A 17,182-nucleotide genomic window follows, 5' to 3' on the forward strand; every position below is an offset into this window, starting at 1 on the left:
AAACCAGGTTTATAAAATGAGATGAATAACTGATCGGACTTATGGAAGGGTTGTGTTCTATGAAGACAGAAACAAAGTTGTCTATGAACATATAACAAATGAAGTTTATATTCACCCTTGTTCTGAAAATTTGGAAAGAAAACAGGTACATTAATTGTTTGGTTTATGTTGGATTGAGATGCCACTTTTGGTAGAAAAGAAGGATTTGTACGGAGAGAGACCCTTGTCCTTATGGAAGACCAAATAAGGAGGCATGGCAGACAAAGCCTGAAGCTCACAAACCGTCCTAGCCGACGTAATAGCCACTAGGAAGGCTGTCTTCCAAGATAAAAACTTTAAATCCACTGATGCTGCAGGTTCAAAAGGAGGAGTTACTAATGACTGGAGAACCAAAGTGAGGTCCCAAGGAGGAACCGAATCTTTCATAGGAGGACGCAAAAGAAAAGTGTCTTTTAGAAAGGCTTTACACAGCCTAGAAGAGGCCAGGGCGATCTTATTTTCACCAACATGAAAGTTAGAAATGGCTGCCAGCTGTACTTTCACCGTGGAGGAAATAGCTCCTTGCTGAAAAATACTAGTCAAGAAATCCAACACCGCTGGAACATGGGGCTGTAAAAGGATCCAGGTTTCTCTGAGAAGCCACGTCTCCATTTACTGCGATAAACTTTCCTAGTGGAATCTTTAAGAGAAGCCACTTGTATAGATTTAACAGGGGATGAAAAGACCGGGAGTCCTGGCAATCAAGGGAACTGGAATAGCCAAGCTGTCAGCTTCAGACTGTCCAGATTGGGAAGATAGGCACCCGAAGGATGAGAGATTAGATCCGAGCAAGGATCCAGAATCCACGGAGGAGCCAGAAGATGAGACCAAAGGAAGGGGAACCAAACTTGACAAAGCCAGAATGGGGCAATGAGGATCACTTTGCTCCCCAGTTGACAAGCTTTCTGAAGAAACTTATGAATGAGTGGCAACGGTGGGTAAGCATACAGTAACCCGAGGAGGGGGGGGGCAAACATGGACTAGAGCGTCTCTGCGGGCATCCCCTGGTGAGGGAATCGGAGCGAAGAACTCGCTGCACTTCGCGTTGGAAAGAGATGCGAAGAGATAACAGCAAGGCTGTCCCCATGCAAGGAATATCTCCTCCGCTACTGACTGTTTTAGGGACCACTCGTATGGCATCAGAATAGCTCGACTCAATCTGTCCGCTAAAATGTTGGAGCATCCCGGGATGTGCATTGCGATCAGAAACTGACCAATGGAAATCGCCCACTCCCACACTCTCATGGCCTCGCGACACAGAGGGTAAGATGTGGTTTTCCCCTGCTTGTTGATGTACCAGACAACTGACATGTTTGTCTGACTGAATTGCAATCGTACCCAGAGGAAGGACAGCGTGGAAGGCTTTCAACGCTAAAAGCACTGCCCTCATCTCCAGAACATTTATGTGCAACCTGGTCTCTATCAGGGGCCATGTGCCTTGGACCGTCCTTCCCGAACAATGTCCCCCCCACCCGAGTTGGAAGGCATCCATGGTCACTGTGGCTTGGGCTGGAGATGACACGAAAAGGCGTCCCGCTGCAACTTCCAGTGAATGGAGCCACCAAAGGAGAGACATCCTGCAGGTGTGACTGATCCTTACCGGAAAATCCATGGGAAGGTCTAGCCAAGACCATTGAACAGCTAGAGTCCACTGAAGAACCCGCATGTGTAGGCGTGCACAGGGGAGGATAGAGATCGTGGCAGCTATAGAGTCCAGGGCTCTGAGAACATCGCTCGCCTTTGGAAATCTGAGGTCCACGATTAGAGCAATATGGTACCTGAGGTTTAAGATCCTGTCTGGCGTTAAGAAGACTTTTAGTTGCAAAGTGTCTAGTCATGCCCCAATAAAATTTAAGACTTGTACAGGTTGCAAAAGGGATTTGTGAACATTGACTGTAATCCCCAGCCGATTTGCCAAGAGAAGGATGTAGTCTCGGGCGAAGAGCCAGTCATCCAGGTAAGGAAATATCTGAATTCCCTGAAGCCACAGGTGAGCTGCTACTACTGCCATTACCTTGGTAAACACCCTGGGGCTGTGGTGAGACTGAAGGGTAGAGCTCTGAACTGGAAGTGACTGGCTCCCAGCCGGAAGCGAAGAAACTCCCTGGAGCTTCTGTGGATCTTGATATGGTAGTAAGCATCCTGGAGGTCTAACAAGCACATCTAGTCGCACTCTCTGAAATAAGCTAGAATGGACTGTAGAGTGACCATCCGGAATTAGAAGTTATGTACTCACCATAACGTTCCATCTGAGTAGGTATGATGAAAATTGAGAGACCACTCGTAAGGATCAGAATGGTGCGACTGAGCTTGTCTGCAACCTGTGGGTTATGGATCCGATATCGGATCTGAACCGGCATGGTTTACCAGCTATGGATCCAAGCTCTCAGCTCCTCCCCTCACCCATAATGCCCTGCTCTACCCTCATGACCTCAGATCGAGTTTGCCAACAGCAAAAACACCCTGAAAAGGGTAACACATAATATGCAGGAAACTGAAAGGCCAGGGGCAGACAAATGAATACACCTACTCAGATGGAGCGTTATGTTGAGTACATAACTTCTAAATCTGAAGTAGGAGATTCATTGTCTGCAACTGTGGGACAGAGTCCCCAGCTACCTGAATCTTGGGCGGCCATCATGGAAGGATATTCCGAGGAGCCAAATGATGCTCTACCCCTAGATGCAAGATCCAACTTATAGTGGGAAATAAAAGTATGAGATGACGTGGCTGCTGCACAAATATCATCTAGAGGAATCCTAGCCTTGAAGGCTGCCGAGGTAGATACTGACCCGGGTTGAATGGGCGTGTACACCGGGCCTTCCTGAAGCTTGATAAGCCAATAAGATGCACTGTGAAATCCAGCGAGACAGAGAAACTTTAGAAATTGGCTTGCCCAAATTAAATTTAGGAAATAAACAACTGGTCGGATTGCCTATGACCAGCCGTTCTGTTTAGATAAAATCTAAGTTGCCTGTGAACATCTAAGGAGTGAAGCTTGTATTCACCTTTGTTTTCATATTTAGGAAAGAAAACAGGGAGGTTAATGGACTGATTAATGTTTGCTTCAGAAGCTACTTTAGGAAGAAAGGACGGGTTGGTCCTGAGGTAAACACGGTCCGGATGAGATACCAAGTAAGGAGCTTTAGCTAATAATGCTTGAAGCTCTGAAACTCTCTTGGCCGTAAATGACTACTAAAAGGCTGTCTTGAAAGACAAGAATTTGAGATCCACGCTGGTTCGAAGGCGGTCAAGGCCTGGAGAACCAAGTAGAGGTCCCAAGGAGGAATCGCTTGTTTTACAGGGGGCCTGAGAAGAAAAGTACCTTTAAGGAAAATTTTACACAACTTGGCTGACATAAGTGGATTAGAGTCATGGCCAACGTGATAATGAGAAATTGCCGCCAGTTGTACTTTGACTGTGGAACTGCTGGCACCATCGTTAAAAAGAGTGGTTAGAAAGTCAAGCACTAAAGGGAGAGGAACCGTGAAGGGATTCAGGCCTTGCCGCTCCGCCCACAAAGAAAACCGTTTCCACTTGCTGTGGTAGACTTTCCTAGTGGACGGTTTATGAGCTGCCACCAGTAGTGGACGGTTTATGAGCTGCCACCAGTATTGCCTTAACAGGTGACGAAATACCGGGAGTCCTGATCAAGAGTGGAACTGGAGCAATGGCCAGCGGTCAGCTTCAGGTTGTCCAGGTTCGGAGGAGGTATGCAGGATGGGTGGGATATCAGATCCGGAATGGGATCTAGAATCCAAGGAGGATTCACCGAGTGAGACCTTAGAAAGGGGAACCAGATCTGTCGAGGCCAAAACGGAGCAATGAGAATCATTCTGCAACCCACCCGAGAGGCTTTCTGAAGAACTTGGAGCATCAGAGGCAAGGGTGGATAAGCGTAAAAGACCCCGGGTGGCCGCATGCACCAGGCGTCTCTTGGAGAACCTCCTGGAGGGTATCAGGAAAAACTGTCGCACTTGGTGTTTGAGGGAGAGGCAAAGATCGCATGAAGGAGTTCCCTGCGAATATCGTTCCGCTACTTGAAAATTGAGAGACCACTCGTAAGGATCAGAATGGTGCGACTGAGCTTGTCCGCCAGGATGTTGGACCGACCCGGAATGTGCGTTGCTATTAGAAAGCGGTTGGTGGAGATTGCCCATTCCCAAACTCTCATGGCTTCTCGACAAAGGGGTAAGACCTTGTTCTTGCTTGTTGATGTACCAGACAACAGACATGTTGTCGATTGAATCGCAATTGTTCCCAAGGGAAGAAAGTCCTGAAGTGCTAACGCTAAGAGCACTGCTCTCATCTCTAGAACGTTGATATGCAGTAAGGTCTCTGTATCGCTCCACGGCCTGCAAAAACCCCCCCGGGCGTCCGTGGTCACCGTGGCGAGAGGCACACAAAATGCGGCCTCCAGTGGAGATCTGGGAGTGAAGCCACCACAGGAGGGACCGCTTGCAAGCCTTGCTGATCGCAATGGGATGATGCATAGGAGAGCAAGGTATGACCATTGTACTAAGGAGTCCGCTGGAGGATGCATATTGAGCCTGGCAAGAGGAAGAAGTGCTATAGCAGGCGCCATGGACCCTAGAGCCCTCAGGACCAACTCGAACAGAACTTGAGTGGAGAATGGCCCGCACCTGGAGCTGCAGATTTTGAACTCTGTCCGCAGTGAGCAAGGCTCGTAAACTCCTTGTGTCTAACCTGGCCCCTAAAAATCTAAGAGCTGTGTGAGGTTGGATTTCTTTGTATTTATTGTAATGCCCAGAAAGGGAGCAAGATGGAGAAAGGAGTCTCGCCAATAATAGTAGATGCCTTGTTGGGGAAGCCAGTCGTCCAGGTAGGGAAAGACCTGCACCCCCTGAAGCCTCAGGTGGGCCGCTACCACTGCTAATACTTTGGTGAACACCCTGGGGGCTGTGGTGAGACCAAAGGGAATTACCCGGAACTGGTAGTGACTGGCTCCCAGCGGAGAAACCTCCTGGGCGCCTGTCCATCAGGATGTGATCTTTGAGGTCTATAGAGCACATCCAGTGATTTTCTCCCAGAAGGGAGAACAGATTGCAGAGTGACCATTGAATTTTTCCTTGGGGACTGCCAGATTCAAGAGAGAAAGGTCTAGAATTGGTCTTAGTTCCCCGTCTTTTTGGCACTAAAAAACCTGGAGTAGAACCCTGATCCGGTCTGGTCTGGGGGCGGGCTGGATGGCTCTTTTCTTTAGCAGATGGCCAATTTCTGCCAGCGGCCTCCGTTGACCGGGTGGAGCGTCTGGGAGGGACTTCAACTTTGGTAAGTGAAGAAAGGGATGCGGTATCCTCTGGATATGATTTGGAGAACCCAGCGGTCTGATGTTATGGACTCCCATGCGACTGCCTCCAGAGCGTTCAGAGAAAGGTTCTCTGGACCCGAAGTTCCTGGGAGCCCCTCTGCCTGAGGCGTCCTCCCTGTCCTCCTCTGCCACGGAAGGACTGGTTGTCCGGAGCAGGCTGGGACTGCTGCGACTTCGGAACCACATCTTCTTCTGACCCTTTTGGTTCCTAGAGTAGGGCCTCTGGGGTGCAGAGATTCCGGCAGACAGCATCTTCCGTCCTTCTCGCTCTGGGTCAAGGTTTTTTGCCAAAGAGGGCAGAACCATCAAAGGCGTTAAGCGGCGCTTTGAAGGGCTCAGAAAAGAGCCAGGCCTGGCGTCTAGTGACTAGGCCTGCCCCTGAGGTATTAGTAACTGATCTAAGAGTGGCCATGCGGGTGGAGTGCAGCATCCTGTCCTCCTCCGACATGGACTCTGGGGAGATGCAGCGTATTCTTTAATGAGATCTCGCTGCATCCTAATGTGTGCCAGGTAGTTCAGCCCTTACGAGAAGGTCGCTGAACTAAACATCCGCTTCCCCAAGCGGTCCATCATCGAGACTCCTTGCTCGGGGATGGACTGAGGACTCTCCTGAGCAAGTTCCCTCTTGGTGGCCACCGCCGTCAACATGGCATCTACCGGAGGCCTTACTCCAATGGGCACGGTTGGGTGGGCTGAGGATGGGCCTCTTAGGGATTGGCTCCACGGTGTCCGGTCCTTCACGCCTGGTGGTAATGAGGTCCACCAGGGGTTGCAGACCACCCATTTCCATGATGTCCCCAAATGAGACATCCTCGGGGACAGTGGGGAGCTTCCCCTTCCTCCAAGTCCGTGTCTTCCGTGAGAGAGTCAATGTGCCTCCTTAGGAACATCCTCTGGGGGGCTGTCAGAGGACTCCTTGCAAGCAGCAACCTGTTCCTTTGGAGCAGCTTGGGGCACAGAAGCAGGCTGTCCCAAGGGCCGGATGGTGGAAGCCTGGCCCAGTGCAGAGGGCGGGACGGGCCGAAACAAGTGCGGGGTCCGGAGACCCTCAACAGGGCCCTCTCCACTACATCAAGGGGGCCGCCCGACCAAAGGATCTGACAATCTCCCCGGATCCGAGCTTGGATCCAGGCTCCGAGGGTCGGATCCAGTACAAAGTACTATCGGTGCCGGCTGCTCGGCTCCAGCTGCGCGGGTCGGAGAAGGAGCAATCGGTTTGAAAAAGGGTGTTGAGCTCCCCAGAGGGAGGCAAACACTCCCATCTGCATCTGGGCCTGGATGAACCTTCTCATCATCCGGTCCAGATCAGCATCCTATCGTAGATGGCTACCGAGGTAGGCCTGGAGTGCCTCCTCGATAGCCTCACTCCTCCTCAGGTCGGTGAAAACACACTGGAGAGAAGGGCGGGCCGAGGAGACCGAGCTAATGGAGCAAACTTGGCTGGTGGGGCGAAACAGAGGTCTCTTATGGTGCTTCTCCCTCCGGTCCCTTAGCATCCTCTCCTCCGAACCAGAAGCGGGAGGTTGAGTCCCAGGAGGAGGAGGTGCCGGAATCCCGGTAAAAAGCCCGCCAAAACAAGCTTGGACCTCCACTCCTTCAATGCCCTGGGGTTGAACCCTGCACAAATGGAACATCCAGATGTGAGGTGTAGTGTGGCCATCAGCTGAGAAAAGATAGATTTGGGTTGCTCTGCCATCCCAATCTATAACAGTAGTTACTAAAAAAACTAAAAGTAACTACAGAACACAAAATACACTCACAGGCCCAACACACACACACTACGCTAACAGCGAGGGGAGGGATATAACTTTTAGATTAACTCTAAAAAAGTAAATATACAAAAGGGGAAACCTACACTTTCACACAAAAAACCAATAAAATCTTTTAAATTTTGAAATTTAACACTGAAAACTAGCACTTAGCTTGAGAGCTTGAGAAACAATCCGGTCACCATGCGCAGCAAACGAGATCTGAGGTCATGAGGGTAGAGCAGGGCATTATGGGTGAGGGGAGGAGCTGAGAGCTTGGATCCATAGCTGGTAAACCATGCCGGTTCGGATCCGATATCGGATCCATAACCCACAGGTTGCAGACAAATGAATCTCCTACTTCAGATCTTTTGTTTGGCAACAGACAGGTTCGAGGTTGACAAGGTCTAGAATGGGCCTGAGGTCCCCCATCTTTTTTGACACTAAAAAGAACCTGGGTTAAACACCTAATCTGGACTGGTTGAGGGGGACCGGTTTGATGGCTCGTTTGTGAAGCAGCTTTGAAACCTCTAGAGCTGCGGCCTCCCTGTAAGCGGGTGGGACATCCGGCAGGTGTCTTGACGCATTTGGAGGGGCAACAAATGGGATAGTGTAGCCTCTGGATATTATTTGCATCACCCAGCTATCTGCAGTTATGTTCTCCCATGCCGGCCACTGGGTGCACGGACAATCGCCCCCCGACTGTCTCCAGAGTAGGACAATCGAGCAACCCCTCAGGGCTGCTGCGTGGGCCTGTCAGAAAAAGGTTCCCTAGACCCGAAATTCCTGGGACCCCCTCTACCTCTAGGTCAGCATCGATCCTGTCTGCCTCTGCCTCTGGGGGATGAGTTGTCCTGAAACTCCTGGGAAAACTGTGATTTCCGGAGCCACATCTTCTTTTGCCCTCTTTGGTTCCTAGAAAAGGACCGCTGAGGGTTAGAGAAGCGGATCCCGACGGCAGACAAAGTCTTCCCGTCTTTTTTGCTCTGGACAAGTGTGTCACGTACTGTCTTCCCGAAAAGGGAAGAGCCATCATAGGGAGCATTGGTAAATGACATCTTGAAAGGGTCCGCAAACTGACACAACCTGAGCCAGGCATGTCACCTCATGGCTACACCCGTCCCAGCTGCCCTAGGTGCTCCTTCCGTGGCGTGGGAAAGGAGGCACATGGACGTGTTTGATACAGATTTCAGAGTCAACATCTTCGCAGAGAACAGTTGCTTGTCCTGCTGCGATAAAGACTCTGGGGGAGACTCAGCAAATTCCGAGACAAGGTCTCGCTGCAGCTGTATAACATGTGCCAAATAGTTCAGCGCACGGATGGAAAAGGTTGCTGACAAATAAACGCGCTTCCCAAACCTATCCACCGACCTGGACTCCTTGTCCGGAGGGTGCACTGAGGAACTCTTTTTCGCCAGTTCCTTCTTGGTGGCTGCTGCAACCACCATAGCATCAATGGGGGCTCCTTTAGACCAAGGTTGTCTGTCCGTGGGAGGAGAAAGAATCTTGTCAGGGCATTTGTGGATCAGCTCTATGGTGTCAGGCTCCATCCATGCCCATATGGTAATAAGATCCACCAAGGGGTCCGCTGGCGTGGACTCCCAGGAAGTAGATGGGCCCATGCCAAAAGCCTCCAGGAACACGGACTCATCCGTAGAAGGTTTTGGGGCTGACCAACCTCCCCCTCTGGTGGAGGATCTCCATGATGTCTCCGAAAGAGACATCCTTGGGAGGTGACCTGGGGGAACCTTCTCCTACATCTAAATCCATGTCCGTAGTGAGGGACTCAGAGGAGTCCCAATTGCCTCCTTTTGCACTTGTGCTTAAGGGGGTCTTCTTCATTGGGACTCTCTGAAGATGACTCGTGAGCCTCAGGGGGGTTCCTCAAGGGGAATAACCAGGGGCAACTCTGGCACGGGCTGTCCCTGAGACAGGTTGAAGGGAGTTGTCACCAAATCCAGTGGAGTCTGGGTGGAATCAGAGGAGATGGGCTGAGGTCTCAATCCCTGGGAGAGAACTCTCTCCACCACTTCAAACGCCGAAGGAGACCGCACCTCATTGGCACCCAGCAAGGAAGAAGCTCTCCCCGGGTCCGAAGTAGGGATCGGAGCCGAAGTACCTAGGATAGCACTGTTGAGCAAAAGCTGATTGTAAACCAAATCAATCTGCCAAACATGCATTAAGAATTCTAGACTCAGTGTAAGTTCACTGATAGGGTACAGCTTGAAAGTGGATGACATGATGGTAAGGAGGAGGCTGGACATCCTATGAATACAGCAGACAGGTTGGAATGGCAGTGCAGCAAAGCAACTTAGCTTGGGATCCAGAATCTACTACTCAGGAGGATGACAGACTAGAAATGGTGTAGGAATTGTGGTGAGGGAGAGACTTACAGTGAGGGATGTCATCAGAATCAGTGACAGACTCATGGTAATCAGACTTCAGAGTAAGGTCAAAGAACTATTCATAATCTCAGCCCCACAGCAAGGCTGAGATAATGAAGAAAATAGTGCAGTCAGACAATTACTGCTGGACTTACTAGATAAAACAGGACGGCATGAATTGATGTTGATAATGGGTGACAATAAACATACTGGGTCACACAGTAAAGAATATGAAGAATGCCAGAGTTCACATGGGTGGAGCAACAGGAATAAAGAAAAGGTCATTCCAGACCTCTGTCTGGTAAACGGATTAATGGCGAACAATACATTTCAGCAAGAGAGACCATCACAAGATCACATACAAAAGTGGCCAACATGCAACTCACAGACTTCTTCCTAGTAAAGAAACTAAGGACAACAAGTCTAGGCTGAAGACATGGAAATTGGCTTTAGAAAAAGCACAATACATTCAAGGAATTACTCAGGGCTCTAGCACCTCAAGAGGGAAATATGGGGAGCTGAAGAAGAATGGCAGTGCTTCAAAACAACATGTATAAGGACTACAGAACAGATATGTGTTCAAGCCAGGTATGGAAATGAGGTACATAAGGAAACATAGTGGTGGAATGCAGCAGTCCAGGAAGTCATCAAAAGAAAGGAAGAGTGCAGGAAAAACTGGGAGACTGAAAAGACAGATCAGGCAAGGAAGGGATCCTGGCTGGCTAACAAAAAGGCTAAGAGAGGAGTTGCAATAGAAAAGAACAAGGCATCAGAAGCACTCTACCAGCATTTGGAAAGTAACCCAGAAGATTGCAAAAGGAAACTATATCAGTTTACAAAACAATGACAAAGATAAAGAAGAAAGTCAGACACCCTTCTTAATGGATGCCAACAACCACCTGCTCAACAGTCCATACAACATCAAAGGCAGAAAGTACCACCACTTCCAGCAGCTTCTGAATGAAGAAAACCCCACAGAAGCTGTACTGCCCCAAACACAGCCTATAATGAAAGAAAAGGAGGAGCCTACACTAGAAGAAGTAAGTACAGTACTAAGGAAAATGAAGTCAAGGAAAGCAGCAGGCTCAGATGAGGTCACAGCAGATATGATAAAGATGTTGGGTGAGAAAGGGGAAAATGGCTCCTGAGGTTACTCTCAGCAGTATGAAGAGAAAGGCCTATCACAGACGACTGGAGAATAAGCATACTAGTGTGAGTGTTCAAGAACAAAGGAGACATTCACAACCATGGGTGGTATAGAGATATCAAACTCCTGTCACACTGCATGAAAGTTCTGGAGAAGATGACTGATAAATATGCAGAGTAATAGAAAGTAAGATAGGAGATGAACAGTTTGGATTCAGATCAGAAAGTAGAGTGACTTGATGTTTGCAATGAGACAGACAGTTGAGAAGAAGCTAGAGATAAGGAAACAGTCTAAATGGGCATTCTTAGACTTGGAGAAAGCATAACAGAAGGTCCCAAGAAGTTCCACAAACACTGGCAGAATTAGTGCAATTAGTGCAGGATATGTACAAAGATCCAATGACTCAAGTACAAACACTGTTTGGTTTCACAAAGATGTTCCCAGTGGGAGTGGGTGGGGTTCAGGATTAAGCTCTCAGCTCACTGCTGTTCATATTGGTGATGGACTACATTTATCAAACAGGTCAGAGAGGACAGGTCAGTTAAGTTGCTGTATGCAGAAGGTAAAAGAGTGTCACTGAATCAAGACAGAAGGCAACAGTTGACAAAACCCTGACCCCATGTAGTAAATAGAAAAATTGGGGCTGATGATGACATGGCTCATGCAGCATTGCTATTTGTATTCTGCAAATTATAAAAAAAATGCAGCAAAGAGGTAAATGCCTCACTCTTCAAAATTAACACACTGAAAAAGTCCATAACAGTGAGGCAAAGCAAATAGACAGTTGATGTCTTGTACCCTAATCAAAGTAAACTCAGAAATGTTGTTTTTCTTTTGGCTTTTCCCGGTTAGGCGTTGCCATAGCGGAACTCCGGTCCGGTAATGACTGGCAGTCTATTTGTACGGTGCCGAGGTGCCAGCCCGACTCTAGTAAAAGTTTTGCCACTACCCCTTATATGAACTGTACTTTTTGCAGCTATATTGATTCATCGCGGTCTTTTGAACACCCTGACTTGAAAAAAGTGTTTAATTTTAAAGTCAATGCAGACTGTTATTCTATGAATGTGGTTTATTTCGCTGTCTGTCTAATATGCACCTCTTTCTACGTTGGAAAAATGAATAGACGCTTGAGAGACAGGATTAAGGAACATGTATATAATATTAGGAACAAGTCTAGTAGTAATGCTTTAGCTAAACACATTAGTGATAGTGATTTAGAACATCACTTTAAGTTTCTGGTTGTACAAAATTAGTTGCAAATGAACAGGATGGAGACCTTGACAATTTTACTGAAGCCACTGAGACAAAATGGATAGTTAAGTCTTCGGGCTGATATGGGTCACAGTTTAAAAGAAAAGGTGCTGGTGAAAACCCTTCTTAAAGCAAGACCACTGAATAGATGAATGTTTTAAGTGCATGATTTTTCTTGTATATTGTTTTTTACAGATATATATATATATATATATATATATATATAATTTTTGAACCTTGGATTTTTATCTTGTGTATGAGTTTAGTGTATTTGATATGAAAATAGTATAATGTGGGTTTACTTAAATATTTTTTAATGTCCGGATTTTAATAATTGTTTCTGACTACTTAATTGGTATCCACCCATTGCTGTTTGGATTTAATTAACTGCTATGTATAAATGGCTCTGATGCCTTGACTTGGATGTAACATCTGAAGAAGCAGTACTTATACTGTGAAAGCGCTAATGTTCAATAAATGCTATATTTCTGACTTTACTTTGACTTGGGTACAAGACATCAACTGCCTATTTTCTTTGCCTCACTTTTATGGACTTTTTCAGTGTATTTGTATTCTGCATTTCTTGATACTCTTTTCTGTTTACACCTGAAAGGCCATTTATGTTCCAGGATACTATGGATAGCTCAGCCATTATGATAACCCACCTATGACACAACTGTTTTTAAGCTTGTATTGTTAAACGTTTGTGTTTCATGCACACACTAAAGTTTGGCATGCTGATCTTTTACACAGTTTTTTTTTCTCATCTCCATTTGAACTTGTGTACATTTTTTCAAGACTTTATTGTTTTAATGATAAACCTCAAACACAAATAAATAAATACATTTTTGGAACACCCCCATTCCCTAATAACTTAGAACAATCACACAAAACTATGTGTATCTTCATAATATGAAGTTTAACCCTCCTGATAGGAGCAATTGCCCCATATCAACACATGCACCCACAGGCATTACCTAACCTAAAATTACGATTATCCATGGTAATGTGCATGCTGGAGCCTGTGTTCAAACTTACAATGATTGCTGCTTATTCTTTTCTTATCTCTCTTCCCTCCTAGATGGAAAAAAATCTTGTATGCTTTCAGAAAACAATAACTTTTAGCCCTAAGAAAAAATGCACTGTCTATCTTTAAATAAAACTAAATTACACACTGTTCTATTAAACGAGTTAAAGTATTAAGGCTGCTAAATAGGCTGCTACCTCTTATTCATTTCCCATGAATTCAAACTTTATTTTCACTTAACTGCCTGCCATTGTACCTTTAAATTCTGCATTTCTATAAGCAAAGAATGCTCAGAACTCTGAAAATTAATTTAATGAACCTGCAGACAGCTTGTCTCCATGTTAATGTAGCCAGCAATACATCTCTGTCAATTTCCATCAAAAGAGAAAGTACAACTGCCTTCAGCTGCAGACTTCTTGACTCCTACTGAACATTTGCTAATCGAAAAAACATGCCAAATCTTTGCGTATGTAAGATGCGTTTATCATTTTGTCTTATTCTTTAAGCTTACTTGCTTACAAAAGCACTTGTAAGCCAAAAGCATGACTCTAGATATTCACTCTTGTAAAAATAAGAGAAAATATCTTAATTCTGCATATAATATAAGTGCACTTTTACACCCCATCCCCACCTCAGCAGCCCAAGATCACAGCATAATCACAGTAAACCTGCTTTTGTCAAGCCTTTTTACTCTTGTTATACTACAAAGCTTGTATTTCTTACAAATAAAAAATATTTGTTCCTTTAATATCTTTAACACTTACAACAGTCATTGAAGACTCCTACCCCACATTTCAAGTACCCCTAACCTCATATTACACAAAGGTGCTTTACTATATTTAACGTGCAATTTATATCACAAAACATTTTATACAAATACTAGTAAGAATAAAAGTTGTTTTACGTATAGTTACTTTTTTCCTTTTTAGTGTCCTTCTAAAGATTAATGTCAAAGTGGGGTATATGCTTTACACCCCACCCACAAGTTTAACAAAGTCAATGAAAGTCCAGTCATTCTAAGCCACTTTTTCTTACAAAGCCATATTTCACAAATATGATTTATACTTTATAGTCTGCCATTAATTCACCAATTTCAGTGTTGCTGGTCTTTTTCTGTTCATCTTCACCTTCCAAAGCCAGACGCTGGTTGAAATCCAAGTTATAGTGTTGGTGATAATGTTAAAGGGGAGGGGACCAAGGATAGAGCCTTGTGGTACATCAGTGGTGACTGGGAGATATGGAGGGAGGGTGGAGTGCCACTTTACTGACTGATATCTATTTGACAAGTAACTTTTGAACCACAGAAGGACGGGCTGAGATAGGTCTACTCAGGACATTTGAAGTAGAAGTCTGTTGTGACAAACTGTGTCAAAGGCTTAGACAAGACTAGAAATAAGGACTAGACTAGTTTGTCTTTATCTTTAGTTTTACTGATAGTATCTATAAAGGTTAGAAAAGCAGTGTTAGTACTATGGGATGGACAGTAGCTGTGTTGTGTGGAGAATAGTTTTTTCCCTGCAGGAGACAGTTTAGCAATTGTTTCTAAATACATTTTTTCAAGTATCTTGGATTGGGGAGATAAGATTGTTATAGGCCTAAAGTATGTCTGTTGAATTTCCTCATTTCTATACAGGGATGATGTGTGACTTTTCCACAGAAAGGAAAGTAGGATTCCTAGCTTGACTTATTTATAAGGTATGAGACAGGATAAGCACTGCTATTGACTGCAATTTTAAGGTTCTCACTTGTAAGGTTATCAGTTGAAGCAGAGCATAGTTTGAGTTTGAGTATTTTTATATAGGATGCTGGCACAGGTTTGAAGGTGAGAGTGGAAGTGGTGATATGTAGTTGTTGGACAGGGTTTGGATTAGATGTTGAGAAATCCTTGGTTAAGGATGCTATACCATCTATGAAAAGCAGTTAATTTCCATTGCAGTTTTGAGGGTGAGTTATTGGGAGAAGGGTTAGGGTTGAATTTTTGGTTGAGATATAGTACTTCTTTAATAGCTAACCAGAAGTTTTTAAGACGTGCTTACTAGCATTCTCAGTATTGTTGTTACATCGCCTCCATTCATTTGCTTTTTCATACAGTTGTGAAGCACTCTAAAGTTTAAGATATTATGGTGTTTTATATTTTTGCCATTCCTTCCATGCCTTTTCGTTACCCTGCATTAGAATTCTGTTCTTTTTGGATAGCTGAATTGCACTGTTCTTAGTCTCTTCCTTCTGAGAGTTGCAAGGCTATTTAGGAAAGTAGTATTGAAATCATCTAAGGGGAGGATTTTTAGGATGCTCCAGTTAATAGACACTACACATTACCTATTAGATAACAATTAAGAAGATAGGTATTACCTATTAGACAGTAAATAAGAGGCCTACAATGTATCTTCGTCCATCTAGAAAGTACTCCATAATGTATGTTTCCACCAGAAATGTGTACCATTTCATACAAGATTTTAACCCAGATAAGCTAAACACAACTGGAGTTTTCAACAAAAAGATCACCTCAGGAACAGCTATATGTATTCAGGTCTCAGTCATGACTGCATCAGACCTCACATTCACATACAGTGTCCTGTACGGAGTGAAAGTATACATCCCACCAATCAATAAATGGTGAATAATTGTCTCTTTGGATAACAAAAAATACAAGATATTCTGCTATAATCCAGTCATTCTATCCCACAGCAGCAATAAGTAACTAACAGTAACATGGATCAAGCAAGCTCACTTAAGGCAAGGTAATACAGGCAGCCTATGACTGGCCTTAGCTTTATGTCACCTCTGGGTCAATATGTATTTACCAGAAAAGGAGAAAGATGGGACTCTATAGGGCACGACAGGATGGACAGCCAGCAGGCATTCTCTGTTGTGCGAGTCCTATGCATAAATAAACCACTTATTTAACTAATGACAATGTAGCTTAACGTTTTCACAAAAATAAACTGCAGATATGACTGCATAATACAGTCAGAAAGTACACTGCTGCAGAAAACATAGTAGAGCAGATGAAAGTACAGAACAGCAACAATACCATTAAGGATGACTGATTAAAAGTAACAGATTGTTAAAAACATGGGAAAAGGCAGAGAAAAAGTTATACTCCAAGTGCACATGCCTAAACTAAAACAGTAAAAGTACAGACTACAATGAAATGAAAAAGCCAAATATAAACTAAATAAGCAACACGTTCACATTAAATGGCAAGTTTCCTGTAAACAACCACCAACAAAAGCAGTCAATTCACATCCCCAAAGCTAAGAGAGGTACCACCAGCACAAAATACATGTTTTCAAAGCCTTCAGCTCTCCACCAAAAGTAATAGGGACTTCATCATAACAGAATGTGTTCTGACAGTTAAGAGATTAAATTGCTAAATATTAGTTGGTTGCAGCGGTCTACAAAACTGTGTTTTTAGTTTCCTCTAAAAAAAGTCATGTGGACTGCAAGACAAATGATAAAAAATGGTGCTATATACACTTGTAGGTTTTAGTACAACTTGGTGCCCCAAGACGAAGGACTAAGTATCACTTCTACAGTTACACTCCAAGAACTGCTGCTGCTGATGGAGGAAAGCTGCAAGGTCTGAAGTACAGAATAAACAACTAGAGAAAGATAAAACTGATTGTACTGCTGAAAAGCTCTCCATCAGATGGAACAGAATATCAGATGTCACACAACAAATACTTCAATCTGCCCTGGAAGCAAAAATTCAGGAACTGCTTTGCATGTACTTTATAAATGCTGAATAAATTCAAGACTGGATTTAAATCTTTAACAGTATAAAGGAGTGAGAAAAAGCAAAGTGTGCACTAAACATTGGCTGAAGAGTCAATGGATGTATTGATATGTGTAGTCGGTATTTAAATAAAAGGCTGCATGATCACTACAGACACAAGAAACACAGTTATGAAACAATTAAACCATCAGATTGTGAAAAACATGCAAAAACAAGATGTAAAGAGCGGTGTGAAAATGTACTGAGAAATCAATCAAGTTTATGACAAATATATCACAGATCAGCACCCAGTCTCAAGTGGTAATAGCAGGGTAAGTTTCATATTAAAAAGCAGCACAGGAATCTGATGATAAAGTGAGCACAGTGCCACATTACTGAAGTAGAATAAAACAAAACCACTCAAGTTAGCAGAATTAGCCAACGTGCAATTCATTTCTTAGCTAAAAGACAAACTAGATTAACATTTATAACAACAACTGGAACCTGTTGCAATTAGCTGCCATCTTATTGTTTAC

At 44.6% G+C, this 17,182-nt stretch overlaps 1 protein-coding gene across 5 annotated transcripts in view; it reads right to left on the bottom strand.

The window, feature by feature from the left end:
* CAPN11 (calpain 11) overlaps nt 1-17,182 on the bottom strand; it is a 1,381,576-nt gene that overhangs the window by 624,391 nt on the left and 740,003 nt on the right. The gene's annotated exons all lie outside the window — the stretch shown is intronic.

Source organism: Protopterus annectens, chromosome 1.part0 (genome assembly GCF_019279795.1).
Source record: "Protopterus annectens isolate FY-2018-M chromosome 1.part0, PAN1.0, whole genome shotgun sequence".
In the NCBI taxonomy this organism is placed as follows: Eukaryota; Metazoa; Chordata; order Ceratodontiformes; family Protopteridae; genus Protopterus; species Protopterus annectens.